This window comes from Ochotona princeps, chromosome 16 (genome assembly GCF_030435755.1).
Source record: "Ochotona princeps isolate mOchPri1 chromosome 16, mOchPri1.hap1, whole genome shotgun sequence".
Taxonomy (NCBI): Eukaryota; Metazoa; Chordata; class Mammalia; order Lagomorpha; family Ochotonidae; genus Ochotona; species Ochotona princeps.
This window is the reverse complement of record NC_080847.1, coordinates 379792-401022: the sequence shown is the minus strand read 5'-3', so window position 1 is coordinate 401022 and position 21231 is coordinate 379792. Positions and strand designations below refer to the sequence as shown.

The following is a 21231-nucleotide window of genomic DNA, read 5'->3' as shown; positions in this document are numbered from 1 at the left end:
ACCCGCGTGGGAGACCTGCAAGAGGCTCCTGGCTCTGGATCGGCGCAGCTCTGGCTGCTTTGACCGCTTGGGGAGTGAACCATCGGACTAAAGATCTTCCTTTCTGTCTCACCTCCTCTCCGTATATCTGACTTTCTAATAAATTAAATAAATCAATCAATCTTGAGAAAAAGAGAGATCTTATATCAGGGTAGTCAGGCTGCATGTCTGGTTCTCCTCTCCAGCTTCCTGCTGATGTAAAGCTGGGAGGCTCCTGAAACTGGCTTACCGGGCTCCACCTCCCATGTGGCAGATCTGGGACAGTATTACTAAGCTCTTCCACTCACTGGTTCATCCCCTGGAGTGAAGGCCTGCAGCGCCTGGAGCAGGTCCAGAACCAAGAGTTAGGAGAGGGAGAAGAGGGGGAGGGAGAAGGGCAGAGGAAGGAGGAAGGGAGGGAGAGACCCTTGCAACACAGGCATTGCTGGGGGCTTCGATTGCACCTTTGCTGCTCCACTTTCCACCCAGCTCTCTGTCAATTCGCCTGGGAAAGTAGCAGAAGATGGTGCGAGTCCCTGGGTCTCCACCACCGCATGAGAAACCCTGCTTTCTGCCCAGCTCAGCCCTCGTTTGGGCCTCTGGGGAAGAGAGCCAGCAGATACAAGATCTCTTTCCCTTTTCCTCTCTTTGTGCAGCTCTTGCCTTTCAATTATGCATGGATTTCAGCCTTTTTGTAGCAAAGTAACTGATCCAGTTGCACAAATTCTCATCAAGGACCAAGCTGTCTGGTGTTTTCCAGGTCACCTCATGAGTTTAAGGAGACAGGTGCCGGCCAGAAGTGACAAGTTCCCACGGCCCCCAGCAGTGAGGATGGGCAGTGACCAGAGAAGGCACTTGCCTCAGGTTTAACTGAGCTCAATGAACGTCCAGCTCTGTGCCAGGACCCTCCAACACAACATGGAAGAAGGACCCAGTACCTGCTGCAGCTAAGTCAGCCTGTGAACCCGGAGTTAAGCGGGACAGTCAGAGTCCAGCTCCAGTCCCACTACGCTGCTTCTGACCTGCTTCCTGTTAATGCATCTTGGGCCCCTGCCACACAGGCGGGAGGACCCAAGGGAGTTCCTGGCTACTGGTTTAGGCCTGGGCCAGAACTTACTGTGGCACTCGTCAGAAGAGGAAACTAGGTTCAAAAGTCTAGCATCTCTTACACTCTTCCCCTCCCACTCTGTCACTCTGCCTTTCAAACAAATCAATAAATCTTCAAAAACAAAAAAAAATGAACAACCCATGAGAACAACAGCAACATCGTGAGCACAAGCAGGGCTCCAACAAGTGTACTCACCCTGTCAGCCAGGCAGTGGTCGCAGACCTGAGAGGCCAAGTCCCAGCCTGACACGGAGGTGGCCCTGCAGGCTCTGCCACCACACAGCAAGGAGAGCGTGCGCGGTGATGGGAGACATCATTCAACCAGCACTTTCCACACCAGTCAAGTCACTGAATGGCACCTCTAAGGGAATCGAGACACAGCCGATCCATCAGAATCCTCAAACTGGGTATAGTGAACAACTCAGTACCTTAACTTGACATAATTAGCCAGGAATACTCCTTTAATAATGAAGTAAAAAGTGTTTTTCTATCTATATTTAAATCGAATAAAATCTTCATATCAAAACAGGGCAGACAAGATACACATTGTGGCAAGAGGGGAAAGCCACTGCCTGCGACCAGATCTCTAACTCTGCTTTTTCAAATAAACAGATCTTAAGAGGGTAGAAAATTCTGGTTGCGACCTGCACGTCCCTCACAGGCACAGATATGCACGCAGGCAGGAAACCGAGTGGCCCTGATGCCTCCTGATGATCCTTAGAAGACAGGGGCCAGCAAGGAACTACCAGTCCTAGCCCTGCGGGGGGAAGGGGGGCAGAGTCATGCTCCACCCTGCAGCTCGAGCAAGAACAGGAACAGCCACCGTGAGTGCTGGGCATAGCACAGCCCTTCAAAACGCCCAGCCTGGGAACCAGGGGCATTGACGTGCAGCACACACTATTGTGCTATGAACCTTGCAAGTTCAAAAATGATCAGTTCTACTTTAAATTCAATTGTCCAACTGAAAGTACAAAACATTAACTCCAAGCCTAGTTTCCCATTACTAACACACAGCATGGAGAGCCAGCTCAGGCCGGCATGTACAGACACCCCCATGCACACACATCCACACCAGTGCTCAGAGAACTTTCTGGCCATAGTGGTACGCCACAGCACTGTGAAAGATTTCACATTTATCTTCTCATTTAGTTTACTTCCAGTGATTTCGTCTGTTGAAAACCTCACACTGGGTACAACCACTGTCACTTCACAGAGCAGGAAGCTGAGGCTGAGAGAGCTGGCCAGGCACGCCCACTGCCCGGGACACTGCTGGAACACATGATGGAGGGGCTGCAGAGTTGCAGGCCTCAGGCCTGGCAGCTACCCACACTTGTGAACAATCTGAATGGCAGCAGTTAACAAATGACAAGACTCCCAGCACTGCTCCAACCCTGCAGGAGAGATGTCGGAGGGGGACGGCGCCCCCCACCAGCGCCACGCTCAGCCTCTCAGTTCCATGCCGCTGGGTGGGGCACTGGCACCTGCTCGGGAGGCCTCATGCAAAGGAACATCCCAACCAGACAGCTGGACTCTGCAGCAAATGAGGTGACAAACTAAAGCACGCCTGTGCCAACTGCTGTGACATGCAGACCTGGGCAGCACCGCCTCTACCAGAGCCCAGCGACCGCATTCCCTCCCACCCATAGAGCGTGTTGAAGGTGCCACAAGTGCACTGACGATCTAACCTCCCCCTGACACGGACAGCATTTTCTTCGTTCTCACTGCAGGTGAAGGCCAGGCCAACACTTCTACACAGGCCGAGTGCGAGCTGTTCTGGCCCAGCACTCCCCCCTCAGTGACAAGCCCGGTCACAGAAGCGCGGAGCAGAAGCCCTAGGAGGCAAAGACATCGCCTGACCCCGCACCATCAGGCACACTCAGACCTCCCTGCTCCATCTAATTCAAAGCAGGGAGGGCATTCCGTCACCAGGAGAAGGTGCACTTCTGGACTGCAGGCCTCCCCAGGAGAACGGGCGGTTGGCCAGCTCTACAGCCGGCCACACTCTGGCCTCGAGCTGCCAGGAGCCCAGCCTGAGCCAGCAGGTACCTCCCACAACTGGTCCTCACACTCACTGTCATCACAAACTTCCTTGACAGCCAAGGCAGAATACCTCACCTGAATGACCCCACGAAGCTCACTATCCCACTCCGACAAAGTCAGAACATTTACTTAAAACACTACCAAGCGCAAGAAAAACAAGCCGGAAACGTGGACAGCCCAGTGAAAACCATGTAAGCTGAAGAGAACGCAGGATTTACCGATTCCATAGCTGAAAGTCGAGGTGATGAGGACACTGTGTTCAATCCACGGCAGGGAGGTGCAGCGTCTGAAACGAGAGGGCAGTCAGCACAGGGCTCCTCTTCCTGCCCACCCCGACGGCCAGTGACCACACCAGCCGTTTCCAGGAGGTCTGGCTAGATTGGGGTCTAAAGGGCTCGCCTGTGCCAATGGGCTTCTGGGCACCCTCTCTTCCTCAGGGCACAGGTGGCAGCAGGAATGCCACTGCCTGTCCACAAGAGCCCTCATTCACCAGGAGCTGGCCTTGCTGCCCCAAGCTGAGAAAACACAGGTAGGCCTCACAGAAGCCTCACAGCACAAATATCAACGTGTATCAATGTTATAGCTTTTACATCCTACATGGATTTCTGCCACACTGAAATAAATAAACCACTCTATCCCTGTGGCCAACAAGGCCCCTCCGCTACCACCCCCAGGGCCTCCCTGTCTTACCGCTTGTCATTCTGCCACCTCCCCTTCCCTTTCCCATAAACACCATCAGAATGGCTTTCCTCTGCCATGTGTTTCTGTGTGTTGGCACTGCAGGCAGGATACTCTAACCCCACAAAGACCACCACAGTGCCCTGGGCACACACTCTTCACTTATACTAAACTTAGGGATCATTCCCAAAAACCGAAGAACCGCAATCCACGCCAGATACACTTCATGTGATCCAGTTCAGAAACATAACACAAGCATTCTTCCCAACATGGGCCACGAGAACATTCAGTGTGCGTGTGAGGAGCGGATGCACACAGGCCAAGCCCTGAAAATCACACAAGAGCAGGCTGCAGAAACGTGTCAACACACAGGGCTCCACCAGGCTCCAGCTGGCCACTCACAGGAACAAACCCCCTGTGGTATGCAGATCCTCCTGGCTATACTCAATGAGCTCTAGATGACTTGGTTTTTTGTGTTTTAAAGACTTACTTATTTTTACTGGAAAGGCAGATCAGACCTACTGAGAGAAGGAGAAACAGAAAGAAAGATTGTCCCTTGGCTAGTTTGCTCCCCAGAGAGCTGCAACAGCAACAGCCAAGCTGATCCGAAGCCAGGAGCTTCTTCCAGGTCACCCACAAGGGTGCAGAGTCCCAAGGATTGGGCCTTCCTCCACTACTTCCTCAGGGCCCAAGCAGGGAGCTGGATGGAAAGTAAAGCAGTCAGTACACAAACCAGAGCCCACATGAGCCCCAGATGCTTGCAAGGAGAGGACAGGCCAATTCGGCCATCACGCCAGGACCTATGGATGACTTGTAATACCTAGAGGCTGGTGCTGTAGAATCCCAGTGAGCCTATGCCTGCAGTGCCAGCATCCCATACTGGTGCAGCTTCACGTTCCAGCTGCTCCACTTCCAGTACAGCTCACCACTGATGTCCTGGTAACGCAGAGAAAATGGTCCAAGGCCTCGGGTCTCTGCACCTGCACTCAGCCATCTGGGGAGGCACCCAGCAGACAGAAGATAGCTCTTTCCTTCTCTATCTATAAATCTGTCTTCCAAATAAATAAGTAAATAAATTCTACTTAGATAAAAAAGAACACTTCATTTTAGTGCAAACTATTTTGTAATCTACATACAGGTTTTTTTTCATAATGTGCATTTTTTTTAAAGATTTATTTATTTCTATTACAAAGTCAGATATACAGAGAGGAGGAGAGACAGAGAGGAAGATCCTCCGTCCGATGATTCACTCCCCAAGTGAGCACAACGGCCGCTGCTGTGACAAGCAAAGCCAGGAACCAGGAACCTCTTCCGGGTCTCCCATGTGAGTGCCGGATTTGGGCCGTCCTCAACTGCTTTCCCAGGCCACAAGCAGGGAGCTGGATGGAAAGTGGAGCTGCCGGGATTAGGACTGGCGCCCATATGGGATCCTGGGGCGTTCAAGGCGAGGACTTTAGCCACTAGGCCATGGCGCCGGGCCCCATAATGTACATTTTTTTACAAACTTTCTGAAGAAACTTATACCTGGATTTATTCTGCATTAATAATTTTTTTTAATTTCATGTTTCACTTGCTTTCAGAGAGAATGATGTAACAGCAGCTGTGACATTGCATTGCTGACAGTGAAATCGGTCACACCACTTCCCCACAGGCAGGGACACCTTCTCTCCTGCACAGGAAACACATCTGAATGCACTAGATTTACTGTATATGCAGTAAAACAGCAGCAGCAAGCAAAAAAAATCATGGCATTAAAAAAAATGGTTCCCGGGCCCGGCGGCGTGGCCTAGCGGCTAAAGTCCTCGCCTTGAAAGCCCCGGGATCCCATATGGGCGCCGGTTCTAATCCCGGCAGCTCCACTTCCCATCCAGCTCCCTGCTTGTGGCCTGGGAAAGCAGTTGAGGACGGCCCAATGCATTGGGACACTGCACCCGCGTGGGAGACCCGGAAGAGGTTCCAGGTTCCCGGCTTCGGATCGGCGTGCATCGGCCCGTTGCGGCTCACTTGGGGAGTGAATCATCGGACGGAAGATCTTCCTCTCTGTCTCTCCTCTGTATATATCTGGCTGTAATAAAATGAATAAATCTTTAAAAAAAAAAAAAAAAAAAAAAAAAATGGTTCCCTTTGGTGGGAAGGCCCCCAAAGAGTGTTTTAATGTAAAGGAGTGGGGCCTACACAGTCACTCGATTGGCTAATCCTCTCCCTGCAATGCCAAGCACTCTATATTGGTGCCGGTTTGTGTCCCATATGTTCCATTTCCATTCCAGCTCCCTGCTTGTGGCCTGGGAAAGTAGTAGAAAATGACCAAAGGCCTTGGGACCCTGCACCCATGTGGAAGACACAGAGGAGGCTCCCGGCTTCTGGCTCCTGGCTTTAGATCGACTCAGCTCCTTCTGATGTGACCACTTGGGGAGTGAACCAGCAAACAGAAGATACTTCTTTTTTTTTTTTTTTTAAAGATGTATTCATTTTTATTACAGCCAGATCTACACAGAGGAGGAGAGACAGAGGAAGATCTTCCGTCCGATGATTCACTCCCCAAGTGAGCTGCAACGCGCCGGTGCGCACCGATCCGAAGCCGGGAACCAGGAACCTCTTTCGGGTCTCCCACGCGGGTGCAGTGTTCCAATGCACTGGGCCGTCCTCGACTGCTTTCCCAGGCCACAAGCAGGGAGCTGGATGGGAAGTGGAGCTGCCGGGATTAGAACCGGCGCCCATATGGGATCCCGGGGCTTTCAAGGCGAGGACTTTAGCCGCTAGGCCACGCTGCCGGGCCCAAACAGAAGATACTTCTACCTGTCCTTCTCTCAATCTGCCTTTCCAATAAAAACAAAGTAAATCTTTTAAAAAGATTCCAAGTTTACTGCATCTCACCAATTCCTCTAATGGTCAAGAAGTTTCTGAGGGAAGCGGCTGCTTATTAACTGCTCTGTGCATTCACCTCCCGCACACACTGCCCAGCCCTGGCCTCCCTAGGCACGGTGCCTGAGACTACAGGGCTATCTTGGACAGGGGAACAGCTCTACGGTATTGTGAATCTAGAGAGGAAGAGATGGCTCAAGGACAACTCGGCTTCTGACAAGTGGCTCCGCAAAACAAAAGGAATCTGTCCCTCATGTGAAATCACTTGCAATTCCTATTTCGAAATCATGCTGCTGACCAGCTCTGCGTGTACCTTCCCCACTGAGGCCAGCAACCAGTCGGGCTCCACAGCAGCTAGCGCCCCCAGGCCCGGCGTGGGGCAATCCCTCCCCTATTCCACAAAGCCTGTGCAAGACGTAACAGTCACTGCAGGCTTGTGGCTCACCGCCATGGCATGTGGCCTATGTGTGTCTGCACTGGCCATGCCTCCCAGAACCCAGCTCTGCTGGCTGGCACAGCTCTGCTGGCTGGCACATCGTGGCATGAGGTGCTGGCGAGCAGCCACACCTCCTGGTCAGCAGCACTGACCACGCCCGGTTCCTGCACTCCATGTGTCCTTTCCCATGACCCACCTCACCTCAGAGAGACTGATGCATACACCAGTCAGGGTCAAACTCCAACTCTAGAGCTGGCACCCTCATGGTCACACGTTCTGCCTCACTGCTCCCGGTCACAAAAGGACCTGGAGTAGAGGTTGGTGCAGTGGTACAGGAAGTTGAGCCACTGCCTCCAACCCCATTCCCTATTAACAGGCTGAAAATACAGTGGAAGGTGGCCTGAATGCTTGGGTCCCTGTACCCACGTGGGACCTAGGCAGCATTCCAGACACCTGGTTTCAGCCTGGCCCAGTTATAGTCACTTGGGGAAGTGAACCAGTAAATGATCTCCCTGTCTCTGTAACTCTTTTAAACACACACACACACACACACACTTTATTGGAAAGGCAGACTAAAAGAGAGAAAGATCTTCCATCAGCTGGTTCACTCCCCCAATGCCACAATGGCTGGAGTTGAGCTGATCCAAAGCCAGAAGCCAGGAGATTTTTCCAGGTTTCCCACGTGGGAGCAGGGTCCCAAGGCTTTAAGCCATCCTTGACTGCTTTCCCAGGCCACAGGCAGGGAGCTGGATGGGAAGTGGGGCAGCTGGGACATGAACCAGTGCCCATATGGGATCCCGGCGCATGCAAGGTAAGGACTTAGTTGTTGAGTCATTGCACCTGGCCCTCCTGCAGCTGACACTGCCTTGAATGGGCTTTGCACCAGTCAGTCCAGGCTTCCTTGCATTATTTCTAGTTTATCTCCTTCAATGTTTCTTTTTTCAATGCCTGTCTAGGGCAGTACCTCTGCCTCACTCCACCCCTACTTGGGTCCAGAGACAGTGTCCCTCAGGGCTCAGAGTCTGGTGTAGCCCCTGTACTTCTGCCCCATTCTGGAACTGCAGTGCACACCATACTCCAAGCCAGGATCCAGCTGATTTTCCTTCCTCAACACCAGAAGCCAACTGACAAGCCCTGCCAAGTCCATGAGCTAGTGCCCATCTTCCCCACCTGAGGGCACTGCCCTGGACTCTAATTCAGCTTCAACTCACCATCTTTTTTCACCCATACTGTCCTAACTTTACTCTCTCCTCCTTTCATCATACACACCGCTCTGGCTTCCGACTCTAGCTTCACCGGAGGGGAAGTGAGTTTGCCACCTCTGACTCACTTTGTATTTATACCCAGCACTGCCCAAACAAGAAACACACTGATTGTTTTTCAAAAATACTTTTTCTCAAGCCTGATACAATGGGTTGCTTAGTAAATCCTCCCCTTTCAAGCGCTGGGATCCCATGTGAGTGCCAGTTCATGTACCAGTTGTTCCACTTCCCATCCAGCTCCCTGCCTGTGGCCTGGGAAAGCAGTCGAGGATGGCCCAAAGCCTTGGGACCTGCACCCACATGGGACCCGGAAGAGGCTCCTGGCTCCTGGTTTCGGATCGACTCAGTTCCAGCCATTACAGCCACTTGAAGACTGAATCCGCAAATGGGAGATCTTCTCTGTCTCTCCTCCTCTCTGTATATTTCACTTTTCAATAAAAACAAAAAGAGTAGCCAATCCCAGCGATGGAGCTGTCCCGTCCCCTCCCATGAAGCTAAAGTCAGAAGCCAGAACAGAGCACACAGCTGGGGCTGGAGGCATCCTCACAAAGACATCCTAACGTCTCCCTCTCCCCAGATGCTCACAAAACCCTGACAGCTCCTGCAAGCCTGCACACATCTCTCTGTGGAAGAGGCCAGAGCTTCCAGGCAATGTGTAAACATCACAAGATGGACAAACAAAAATTCCAAAACATCATCACTAAAAAAGTGCAACCAATAAAGTGGAAAACCCATCAAAGCTATTGTCTTCAGCAGGAGCACACAGGGGTATCACCTGCTTACCACACCCTTCCCTGATCACCAGCAGTACGCACATATAACACGGCTCCTCTTCTCAGAGAGTAATGGAAGAACAACTGTGACCTGTCTGGTAGGAATTCCTCAGGTCACTCAAGAGGCAAACAGGTGTGGCTAGAGGCTTAGAGACCAGCTGAGCTGCTGGTTGAAGTGTGGAGACCAAGCTCTAGTCCTGCAGCAATGCCAGTCTCCAGCAAGGGCAGCTGGTGACGGCACAAGCATGGGAACTGTGCTAAGCCCCAGCACCCGCCCTCAAGTCTGGGCTCAGCCCAGAGCCACCATCAGCACTGGGGGAGTGACCTGCCCTTCCACCTCTCCAACAGGGAGGAAAAGACATTACAAGCAGCTAACGGACCAGCACTGTGGAACAGCGCTCTAAACTGCCAAAGAGACTTGAGCATACTGTACTGGAAAGCAAGTGAACCAGTTCCCTGCTGCTGTATCCAGGAAGCAAAGAGATGAGGGCTTGGGTTCCTCCCGCCCACGTGGGAGACCCCGAAGGAGGTCTAGGCTCTTGACTTCAGCCAGGTCCAGACTGGCTGTTAGGCCATTTAAGGCGTCGACCACTGGATACAAGATCTCTCTCCCACCCTTTCTTCTGTCATTTGGACTCAAAAATAAATAAATCTTTAAAAAGAAGAACAGGAAAAAATAAAAGCAGACGAGGCACAGGCACTGTCTGGCAATGGGCTGCTGAGGCTCAGCCTGTACACTGCGGCCCACGGCCCTGCACCCAGGGTCAGTCACTGCGCAAAAGTTCTAAATGACTTCACGTTTTAAATCTCATTCAGAACACGATTCTACTTCCTTCATTACATACTCCCGCTGGTGTTTCCTGTAACCACTCCTCCAGGTAACTCAGCTGTGCAGGCCCTACTGAGAACAGCTCACTCCATCCACAGAGCTCACCACAGTGGCCTGCTGAGACAGACCCCAGAGCACCAGCTCCCTCTGAAGCTGCTACAGACAGCTATTCCATTGCACAGCATGAGCTCAAGTAAAACCCCACCTTGCCTACTCTAAGGGAACAAACACAACTTAAGGGATGCTGTGGCGTTTCAATGTAACCTTCCACCTGAGGCAGTGGCATCCTATGTGCGCACTGGTTTGAGTCCTGGCTGTTCTACTCCCGTCCAATCCAGGGCCCTGATAATGTGCGTGACAAAGCAGCAGAGGATGCCCCAACACCCTGGGACCCTGCACCACGTGGAAGACCTGGAAGAAGTTCCTGGCTCCTGGAGGCTTCGGACCAGTCCAGCTCGACTGCGGCGGAAATCCGGGAAGTGAACCAGTGGATGGAACATTTCTCTCTGCCTCTCCAACTCTCTGTGAAACTCTTTCAAGTAAAATAAATAAATCTTCTTAAAGATTTATTTATTTTTATTGCAAAGTCAGATATACAGAGAGGAAGAGAGACAGAGAGGAGGATCTTTCGTCGGTTGATTCACTCCCCAAGCAGCCACAACAGCCGGAACTCAGCCTATCCAAAGCCAGGAGCCAGAAGCCTCTTCCAGGTCCCCCATGTGGTGCAGGGTCCCAAGGCTTTGGGCCATCCTCGACTGCTTTCCCAGGCTACAGGCAGGGAGCTGGATGGGAAGTGGGCCACCAGGGTTAGAACCAGCACCCTTATGGGATCCCAGCACATGCAAGGTTGAGAACTTTAGCTGCTAGGCTACCGCACTGGGACCAAAATAAATAAATCTTAACGAGGAAGGAAGGAAAGAACAAAGGAAAGAAAAAAATTGGGGGAAAAAGAAAGAGGAACATTCCTGATTGTAATTCCCTTTCTCAAAGGATAAAAACAGAACTTAAGTTTCAAAATAGGGAAACAAGCTTATGGTTTACTGTTTGTTTCCTAAAAAAGAATCACTGGAACACATTGTTATCATGACGCCAGCACTCATCAATTCCCACAGTGCTCCATGTCGCAGGAAGGAGCCAGCGGAACGACAACCCAGGACTGCACTCACTGGCAGCTCAATCCACTTCCATAATCCCCATGAGCATCAATCATTTAGTCTTTTTTTTTTTTTTAAGATTTATTTTATTTTTATTACAAAGTCAGATATACTGAGAGGAGGAGAGATAGAGAGGAAGTGGAGCTGCCGGGATTAGAACCAGCGGCCATATGGGATCAAGGCGAGGACCTTAGCCACTAGGCCATGCTGCCAAGCCCCAATCATTTAGTCTTTTTCCTAAGACTGACTTGCAAACAGGGTTAAATTGCTGGGGGTTCCACAGAATTGGGGGAAGCAGTCTAGTCTGTTAACTCAAGGCATCAGTCTCCACACCCACACAACGGGAACAGTGGCGATGCCATCAGAGAAGGTTGGTCCTGGGTGCTCCGCGTCTAGCTCACGTCCTGTGGACACACCCAGGAGGCAGTGTACCACATGGGAGACTTGGATGGAGTTCTGGGCTGCTGGCTTGGGCTGACCTGGGCCAGCCCTGACTATTGCAACCATCTAGGAAGTAGACTGGCAAGTGAAAGATTCTATTTTTTTCTCCTGATTGCCTTTCAAAGAAATAAATCTTTAAAACAAATATAAAGGTGATAATTTTTTCAATTTCTTCCTTAATCAGAAAAATTTAATTATCATCAATTTTGACAGCAGAGTCCAGAGCTCTTTAACACTGTGAAGAAGCCAAAGCACAGCAGGGGACAGCAGTCTGCAGAAGCAGGCACTGCCACAACTGTTGGCTCTGGACAACCATCAGCACTTACCGCCAATACAACCTGAGCATTCAAGCAAAAACAATGTTTGAAAACGTGTCCCAGCCTCCCGTTTGGATGAGATCCACCATTCCCCTTACCAACAGCAAAGCTAAGAAGGAACAAAAAGGCAAGAGTAGTCCCCACGGGGCCAACATGGACAGACAGGGCTGCCCAGGGCTGCCAGGGCCACCCAAGTGACACTGCAGTGCATAAAGAGGACGTTCTCCAAACTGGCTTCCACAACAAGGATCATGACTCAATCAGAGATCCCACGTCAAGAGGCCTGAACCAAACAACTGAAATACCAAACGGCATCGCAGCAGTGTAGGTACAACCCAGAGCACAGCCCAAGGTCCTGATGGAGACATAGAAACATCCAGAGACAAACCAGGCAAGCAACAAGACAAGCAAGTGTTCAAGCTGAGCAACGACAGAAAAACCACCAGGACTGGTGCACAAACCAAGTGACACGCAAGCCACGAGCACCTTCTGTGTGCTCTAAGGTAGCAGATGATGACGCCAAGTAGGGAAGTAAACCAAGCTCCTCAGGCTGACCCCGTAGAGCAGCACCTGGGCTGGAGTCCTAACCCCATTCCAGATCCCACCTAACGGGCCCCCACGGAGGCAGCAGGTGAGAACTCCAGCCTTTGTGCTCCACCATCCAGTGGGAGACACAGATCAAGTTCTGAAAGATGGTGTTTCTCTCTCGCTCACTTGCTCCTGGTACCTTTTCAATAAATAAAAATTGAATACAGGTGTCTGGGGTGGTGATTTCAGCTGCCATTTGGGAACCCCAGCCATGCCAGAGTGCACTGTGCCCATTTCAGTCCAGCTTCCTGCTAATGCACACCATCCCTCGGAAGACAGCAGGGGATCATGGTAAAGTGCTACTTTGAACACAGACCCACACGTGAGGGACCCACGAAGTTCCTCGTTCCTAGATTCAGTCCCTTCTAGAGGCATTTCGGATCTATCTCTCCCTCTCTTGCTCAGTTTGTCTTTCAAATAAAGGGAAACAAGCCTAACAACATGTAGTGCTTTTAATACATGTATGTATAAAAATGAGATCATAAAAACCTTGGAATAATAAAGAATGCCTGACACAGCAGACTGCAGCTAGCAGTAATCAAAGGTGTAATCACAGCCACAGACCCCCTCAACGGTTCACTACCACAGTCACAGACCCCGCCTGAGGTACACTACCACACACTCCGCCTGAGGTACACTACCACACACCCCCGCCTGATATATAAAAGCTGCACAGGAGTAAACATCAAACTCCACTAAGACTATGGGGGCTTCTCAGGGGTTCCACAGGGGAGCGCCCCAGAAATGGGCATCTCTCTGGAGACCACCTGGGGGACCACCTGTGGGACTCAGCAGATTGAAGAAAGGTTCACGCTGCAAAAACACCCTTGGAAAGCAAAGACAAAACGCCATACTTGAAACAGAGTCCCAGAGACAGAAGGAAAAGCACAGGTCTAAACAAAAAGAATGAAGAACACCACAAACTGCAACAGCAGCTTTACTGTCATCCTCCTCCAATCACGTAACTGCCAAATGGACCACAGGCCCTACATGACCTAAATTTGTTTATCTAGGTAAACTGTCTTCAGATTTACTTAACCCAAAGAAAAATAATTCTAAAAATTTTTTTAAAAATTGACTTAGCTGAAAGGCAAAGTCATATAGAGAAAGGGAGAGCTGGAGAGAAAGAGATCTACCTGCTGGCTGCTTGCCCAGATGGCCACAAGCCCCGGTGCTGGGCCATGCCAAAGCCCACAGCCTGCAACTTCAGCTGCGTCTCTATCTTGTCTGTTAAGGGAACTAGGTGGAAAGCAGAACAGCTGGAATGCAAACGAGTCCCCATGTGCGATGCCAGCGTTCCAGGCAGTGGCTTTCCCACTATGCTACAATGCCACTCCCTAGGTAAATTCTCTTTAAAAAAAAAAAAAGCTTTCACATATCCTCTGTTGCTTTCCCAGGCCACAAGCAGGGAGCTGAACGGGAAATGGGGCTCCAGGGATTAGAACGAGCACCCATATGGGATCCCGGGGCATGCAAGGTGAGGACTTTAACCACTAGGCTACTGTGTTGGGCCCATGAGCACTAGTTCATATCCTGGCTGCTCCACTTTCAATCCAGCCCTCTGTTTATGAACTGGGAAGACAGTAGGGGATAGTTCAAGTCTTCCTGAACCATGAGAAAAACCAAAAGGGAAGATCTTTGTCTCTCCTTTGCTCTGTAAAATTCCTTTCTTATGAACATAAACATTTTCTAATAAATAAATATTTTTTAAAAAGGAGGATACTACATTAAGCAGCGGCTGGGAAGATCACCACAAAAAACAAGGGATATGGGGCTAGGTGGATGCAGGGACTGTGCCTACAGGTACCTAGGATCTTCCACCTGTGACCTGCTGTGACAGGACGGCCTGGGAGTTACCCAGTGGTCAGGCTACAGGATGACATGTCACTGCAGAGGGTTGGGTCAACATTCAAAGAACAGCCAGTTTTCATTAAAATACAGAAACCTTGGGGTAACAGTGAGCTTCCTGAACCTCTCCAGGAGCACACCACAGCAAAGCGGAGAGGGGCAAGCACAGAGGGGAACCCCCTCAGGGGCAGTCCAGGCAATCGAACCAGAGACACAGCAATAAACCAAAAATGAGACTGCCTTCACAGGCTATATACCCAAAAAATCCAAAGAATTAATACAAAGAAAGCCACTAAAATAAGTAGCTTTTTTTAAAAAAGATTTATTTGTTTTATTACAAAGCCAGATATACAGAGAGGAGGAGAGACAGAGAGGAAGATCCTCCGTCCGATGATTCACTCCCCAAGTGAGCCACAACGGGCCGGTGCGCGCCGATCCGAAGCCGGGAACCAGGAACCTCTTCCAGGTCTCCCACGCAGGTGCAGGGTCCCAAGGCACTGGGCCGTCCTCAACTGCTTTCCCAGGCCACAAGCAGGGAGCTGGATGGGAAGTGGAGCTGCCGGGATTAGAACCGGCGCCCATATGGGATCCCGGTGCGTTCAGGACGAGGACTTTAGCTGCTAGGCTACGGCGCCAGGCCCAATAAGTAGCTTTTATAAGCAAGGTTAGTATGACTATACAAAACAAGATTAATATGAGAAGACAAACTGGGTCTGGAATGATGGCTCAATTGGCTAACCTCCCCCTGCAAGTGCCAGCTTTTCATATGGGCACTGCTTCCTGTCCCACCTGCTCCACTTCCCTTCCAGCTCCCTGCTTGTGGCGTTGGAGGATAGTGGAGAATGGCCTAAAACCTCGGGACCCTGCATCCGTACAGCAGACCCGGAAGAAGCTCCTGGCTCCTGGCTTCAGACTGACTCAGCTCTAGCCAATGCGGTCACCTGAGGAGTGAATCAGCAAATGGAAGATATTTCTTTCTCTCCTTCTGTAAATCTGCTTTTCCAATAAAAATAAATAAATGAGGGGCGGGGGGAGGAAGGAAGGAAGGAAGGAAGGAAGGAAGGAAGGAAGGAAGCAAGCACAGTCACTGTCAGGCAGGATTGGCCCTACATGGCATTTTTAGGGTGCATTCAAAAAGAGGACAGGGGGCCCGGCGGCGTGGCATAGCAGCTAAAGTCCTCGCCTTGAACGCACCGGGATCCCATATGGGCGCCGGTTCTAATCCCGGCAGCTCCACTTCCCATCCAGCTCCCTGCTTGTGGCCTGGGAAAGCAGTCGAGGACGGTCCAATGCATTGGGACCCTGCACCTGTGTGGGAGACCCGGAAGAGGTTCCAGGTTCCCAGCTTTGGATCGGCGCGCATCGGCCCGTTGTGGCTCACTTGGGGAGTGAATCATCGGACGGAAGATCTTCCTCTCTGTCTCTCCTCCTCTCTGTCTATCTGGCTTTGTAATAAAATAAATAAATTTAAAAAAAAAAAGAGGACAGGAAAACAGGTCCAGGAACAGAGCCACATACACCCAGGTTGCTGTGTGTGTCTGAGACACAAAGGTAATGAGAAGAGGGTCTGTTGACACAGAACCGTAGAAACCACGCCATGATCACGAGAGAGGAATACCCTGTCCACAGGCCCTGCCACAGCAACCTCAGGTGGGACTGGAATTCCAATAAGCCTGTGGGAGACAGAATTTTATTTCTTTGAGAGTTATACAGAGGACGATAGATTTCCCATTGATCCACTGATTAGTTCCCAATCCAGAAGCCCCAAAGGCCAGTGCTGAGCCACATCAAAGCCAGGGCTTCTTCCAGGCCTCATGCATGGTGGCATGGGCTCAAAACTTGGGCCATTTTCCACACCACTTCCCTGGATATTAGCAAGGGGCTGGACAGGGAGGGGAGCAGCTGGGACATGAACCAGTGTCCATTTGGGATGCTGGCACTGTGGGTGGTGCTTTACTTGCTATGCCACAACACAGGCACCAAGCTGATGCTGCTGTACGGCCGACTAATGGTCAGCATGGCAGAAAAAGGGACCCCAGCCCACCGCTGACACAGGCGGCAAGGGTCCTGTGAAGCACTCTGGGGTGACAGCACATTCATGTCCTGACTGCAGAAGATCCATCAAATGGCACACTTCAGTAAGAGCTTACACATCTCAATAACATCTGAATAAGCTATGGGGGAGGGGGAATAGCAATTGGTAGCATCAACAGTCAAGCAAAACAGCTAGGAAAAATATTTAAAATGACTCACAACTCCTGGGCCAATGAGCTGAGAGCTGCATTACAAATCATTAGTTCATTCGCTCCCAAATATCTGTTGAGTCGTAGATTCAATTCCAACTCTCACAAGAGCACCAAAAGCATAAAAAAATTGGGAACTCCCCCTGGTTGTACCTTGTAACTGTGGTGCAAACCATCTACAAATCCTGACTGGGAGGCAGCATGAGGTATTGTGAGCAGTGGGGTGCATGCTACCCACGGGTGACACTTGAATTCCTTCCTGCCTCCTGGCTTCCTGCAATGACTGTCCGTGTCTGTCTGCCTGCCTCTCTGGAATATCTTTCCTTCCTAACCCATGCCCTCTGTCTTTCAAAGAAATAAATGAAAACACAGAAACAGCTGAAATGAAAGGAGCTGTACGGTATGACCTGCCCACAACAACAGGGGAGATGCGATTCCAGTAGCACAACACTAGTGTCCACAGCAGCTTCAGGGCACAGGCTGCAGACGGACCCAGGGAGGGAAAATTCATCAACGTGATGGTTTTAGCAAAGAGAAAATAAAGCTTATCAGCCTCCAGGAGAGGCTCTGAAAGCACAGGAAGCAAAGTCCTTCCTCAACCGAAAGCCTCCTGGAGCCAGCAGGTGGCAGGTCGCCAAGCTGACACACAGGCGGCAATCCAAGTCCAAGTCCTCAACCATGCCCCCAGTTCCACTGCCTGCGGACGCACCTGGGAAGGAGCAGAGGGTGGCCCAAGCACCTAGGCCCCTGCACCCTGGTGGGAGACCCGCAGGAAGTTCCTGGCTCATGAATTTAGCCTGGCCCAGCTCAGCGTTGTAAATGAGAATTCTTCCCTTGCCTGTCTTTCACATAAATACCTAGATGCTCCTCAAGGGCAGACATTGAGCACAGTGGTTATATCACCACTTTATCTGACAATGAAATAAACAAATATTTTCAGATTTATTTATTTTCTTTTAAAAGGCAGATTTACAGAGAGAGAAGGAAAAACAGATCTTCCATCTGCTCACTTCCCACATCACCGCAATGCTGTAACTGGGCTGCTCTGATGCCAGGAGCCTGCCACCTCCCATGGATCTCCCCCACAGGTCCAGGGGCTTAAGGCTGGGGTCATCTTTCATGGTTTCCCAGGCACATCACCAGGGAGCTGGATCAGAAGTGAAGCCAGGACTTGAACAGGCACCCATATGAGACGCCAGCACTGCAGGCAGAGGCTTAATATAAAACACCATGGTACTGGCCCAAAAAATAAATGTTTAAAAAAATAAACAAAACCTGTCAACCTGAAATCTTACATCAAGAAGTGATCTCACTCTCAGAGCATCAAGATCCCCCAGTTGCTCTGCAAGCCTCGGGTACAAGTGCAGCCAGCACAAGAATGTTCTGCTGGCCTCCAATCACTGACCTAGACACAGCCTCTGAGTACCTGGGCCTCTCCCTTCTCTGAGCACAGCCTCCCCTGGCAGGTAGGCAGGCAGGCAGGCAGGTGTCACGGATGTCGCTTGTAAGCCTCCTCCAGCCCTGACATCAGGGCGACTCCCAGCTAAGACAGCAGCGGCTCAGGAGCAGAGAATCTCACCACAGGCTCCCTGTCCTCTTCCCGGGTGAAGCCACTGCAGAAGTACCAGGCGCACAGGCACAGACGGAGCAGCAACACCTCACACAGAAGCCCTGATATCCAGGTGCTGCCTGCGCTCTGGAGTCTGGCATACTGCAGCATTACAGGATCTCGGCAATTCGCAAATCACTGACACCTCTCAACCACACAACAAACTGAGCAAAACAGCAAGCAGAAAGCAAGGTTGGACAGGCCAATACAATGAACCAGTCACAACGGGCCAACCAGACGAGAACTCTAAGGACCAGACAAGCTGGCTCACCAGCCATACTCGCCATCTCACGTTCTTCACCATTAACCTGAGGCTGAGCAGGCGGCGCTAAGTGTGAGACCTGGGACGGTGAGGCAGGAGCAAAAGCCAGCCCTGACCAGCATTCCAAGCTCCGTCCATCTACACTGACAGCCAGAGATGCACAGGAGCAGAGGAAGACACGAGACATACTCCGCTAAGACAACACGTCTGAATCCCAGCTTCTCAGACCAGCAGCCAAGCACTCAATTTCATGCCGTCCTGGGCTATCCTTCCCCTCGCTGTAAGGCAGGCAAAGTCCACAACGAGCTGACTTCTGACGAACTGACAAGACTACGTTAGCTGGCAAGGTGACCATCCAACCTTGCCTGTGTATTCACTAGGTTACAGAGGACTCATCCTTCACAGAACAGTCCCTCTCTGTGATATTAGGGCACAGCAGCACAGGAGTGCCCCAGGTGACTGGCAGGAAAACAGAGGCTTCAGCTACAAAGCCAGGAGAGAGTCACTGACCATGCTCAGACAGAGCCAATGAGCAGGTGGCAGCACAGGACCTGAGTACACAGCTGGACAGCAGAGACCAAGGTCCAAGACAAGCAGGAAGAAAGAGCCCACAGGACTCACCATCTACACCCCTTTGGGGAAAAGCAACAGGAGCAGCCCTGAGCCGCTAAGGGAAGGTTGCAGCCTACTGGGCACCACCGCCCACCAGCCAGTCTCTACCATTCTCCTCCACACAGCCAACCAGTAAAGAAAAGGTTCTAATCAGGTTCAAGCTAGAAATACCACTCACACGCATCAAGGTTTTCCCTTCCGTTCCAGACTATGTTTGTAGCGTTCACACCAGAAGTTTGACATTCACATACCACCGCCAGGAAAGCATGCCAGCAGGGATCCCTAAGCTCCCATTTAGGAAAATGGGTGAACAGAATCCTAACAGGTCACCAACATTCCGTCCCTGGTTTCATTCTAAACATCCAGCAACATCCAGAAGTTAGCACGGGGATAAGGAACAACAACCAACCGGGTCAGGGACACAGGATTATGCATCCACTTGTGACACTGACACTCCTGACCAGGAGTGCCGGTTCACACCCTGACTGTTCTACCTGCAACGCCCTTGGACAGAGAGCAGACAGTGACCGTCGCACAAGGGTCCTGGGTTTCTGCCACTCCTGGAGTTCCTAGTTCCTGTCTCCGGCCTGCCCCAGACCTAGCCGTGTGACCATGGAGGAAGTGAGACAGCAGATAGGTCTTTCCTCCCATGCCTCCCTGCTCTGCCTTTCACACTAATGAATCTGTTACCTTAAAAAAAAGGGTCAAGTAGAGCGCCTAGCGGCTAAAATCCTCACCTCGCAAGCACCAGGGTCCCATGTGGGCGCCAGTCCTAATCCCGGCAGCTCCACTTCCCATCCAGCTCCCTGCCTGTGGCCTGGGAAAGCAGTCGAGGACGGCCCAAATCCTGCACCCACGTGGGAGACCCAGAGGAAGTTCCTGGCTCCTGGCTTCAGACTGGCACAGCACCGGCCGTTGTGGTCACTTGAGAAGTGAATCATCGGCCGCAAGATCTTCCTCTGTCTCTCCTCCTCTATCTGCCTTTCCAACAAAAACGAATAAATTGTTTTAAACAATGAGTCAAACAATCATGAAAAGGCAGAGGCAAATTATGAGGACAACAATTTTAGCCAGTTTTGGATGTTTTCATATCCAAATATCAAAATACCAAATAGTTACACCTATGCACACTCTCAAAACACAAGGCGGAATCCCAGAACCCTTGATGCTCCCAATGTTGATACCCACCAGCCAGGACCCACTCTTTCCCCCCAACAGGGGAAGATGCAAAGAAGATCCTCCGGATTCTCGGAACAGTAAAATGATTGCTTTGTGACCACGTAACTTACATGTCAACATGAGAAAGAAAGAAAACTCTAACCCTTGGCTACCCCAGGAGGGGCATTTCCACAGGACAGGCGCAGCCGACCCAGCCTGGACAGGTGGGCACGGCGTCGCACTCCCGGCTCAGCAGGCTGGGGCTCTTCAGCCCGGCCATCATCAGCACTGAGCCCGTAAGCTGCAGAGAACAGCCTGCCCAAAACCTTTGCTCCCAATCTCACCCCAACCCTGTAAGAGCCTAAGTCCCCACCACTGCCCCCAGGGTCACAGCAGTCCCTGCACAGGCTAACAGGCTAGAGGCAGCCATCACCCCTCCACATACCTCTTCTCCAGCTTCCTGTTCCTCCCCTAAATCCACCTAAAGTGCTGCAACTCCTTTAACCTCAGAGGAAAGGCTGTCCCAGAGGCTCTTCTCCGCTCTCCCTTGCGGTCTACCAGCGACAAGAGCTGGAAAGCACAAAGTGGCCCTGGAGAGGCCAAAACTCACCTTACATCAACCAAGTCCCGGGTTTTCCCAAACGAGCAGACGCACACACTTCATGACAAATGCAGCAACCCTAACTCTCAGCCATTCTCCCTCACTGTTCCCAGGGCAGTGGGACAGCCTCCACAACACAGAGACCTGTGTGCTGCTGCTCCTCTCAACAAGGGCCTCAAGGTGACTTCCAAACGTGAAGGGTCAAGGGCCAGCACCACAGCCCAACTGGCCAATCCTCTGCCTGCAACCACCAGCATCCCATGTGGACATGCTGCTCCACTTCCCATCCAGTTTCCTGCTTGATGTCTGGGAAAGCAATGAAGGATGGCCCAAAGCCTTGGCACTCTGTACCCACAAGAGACCCAGAAGAGGTTCCTGACAGCGTCTGGCTCT

The 21231-nt window shown here is 51.3% G+C and overlaps 1 protein-coding gene across 1 annotated transcript in view; it reads right to left on the bottom strand.

Moving 5' to 3' along the window:
• The window catches only part of ANKRD11 (ankyrin repeat domain containing 11), a 96085-nt gene that overhangs the window by 59895 nt on the left and 14959 nt on the right, over positions 1-21231 (bottom strand). Inside the window, exon 2 of the mRNA XM_058674029.1 lies at positions 3384-3451. The gene's annotated coding sequence lies outside the window, so the exon portion shown is untranslated. The remainder of the gene's footprint in view (positions 1-3383; positions 3452-21231) is intronic.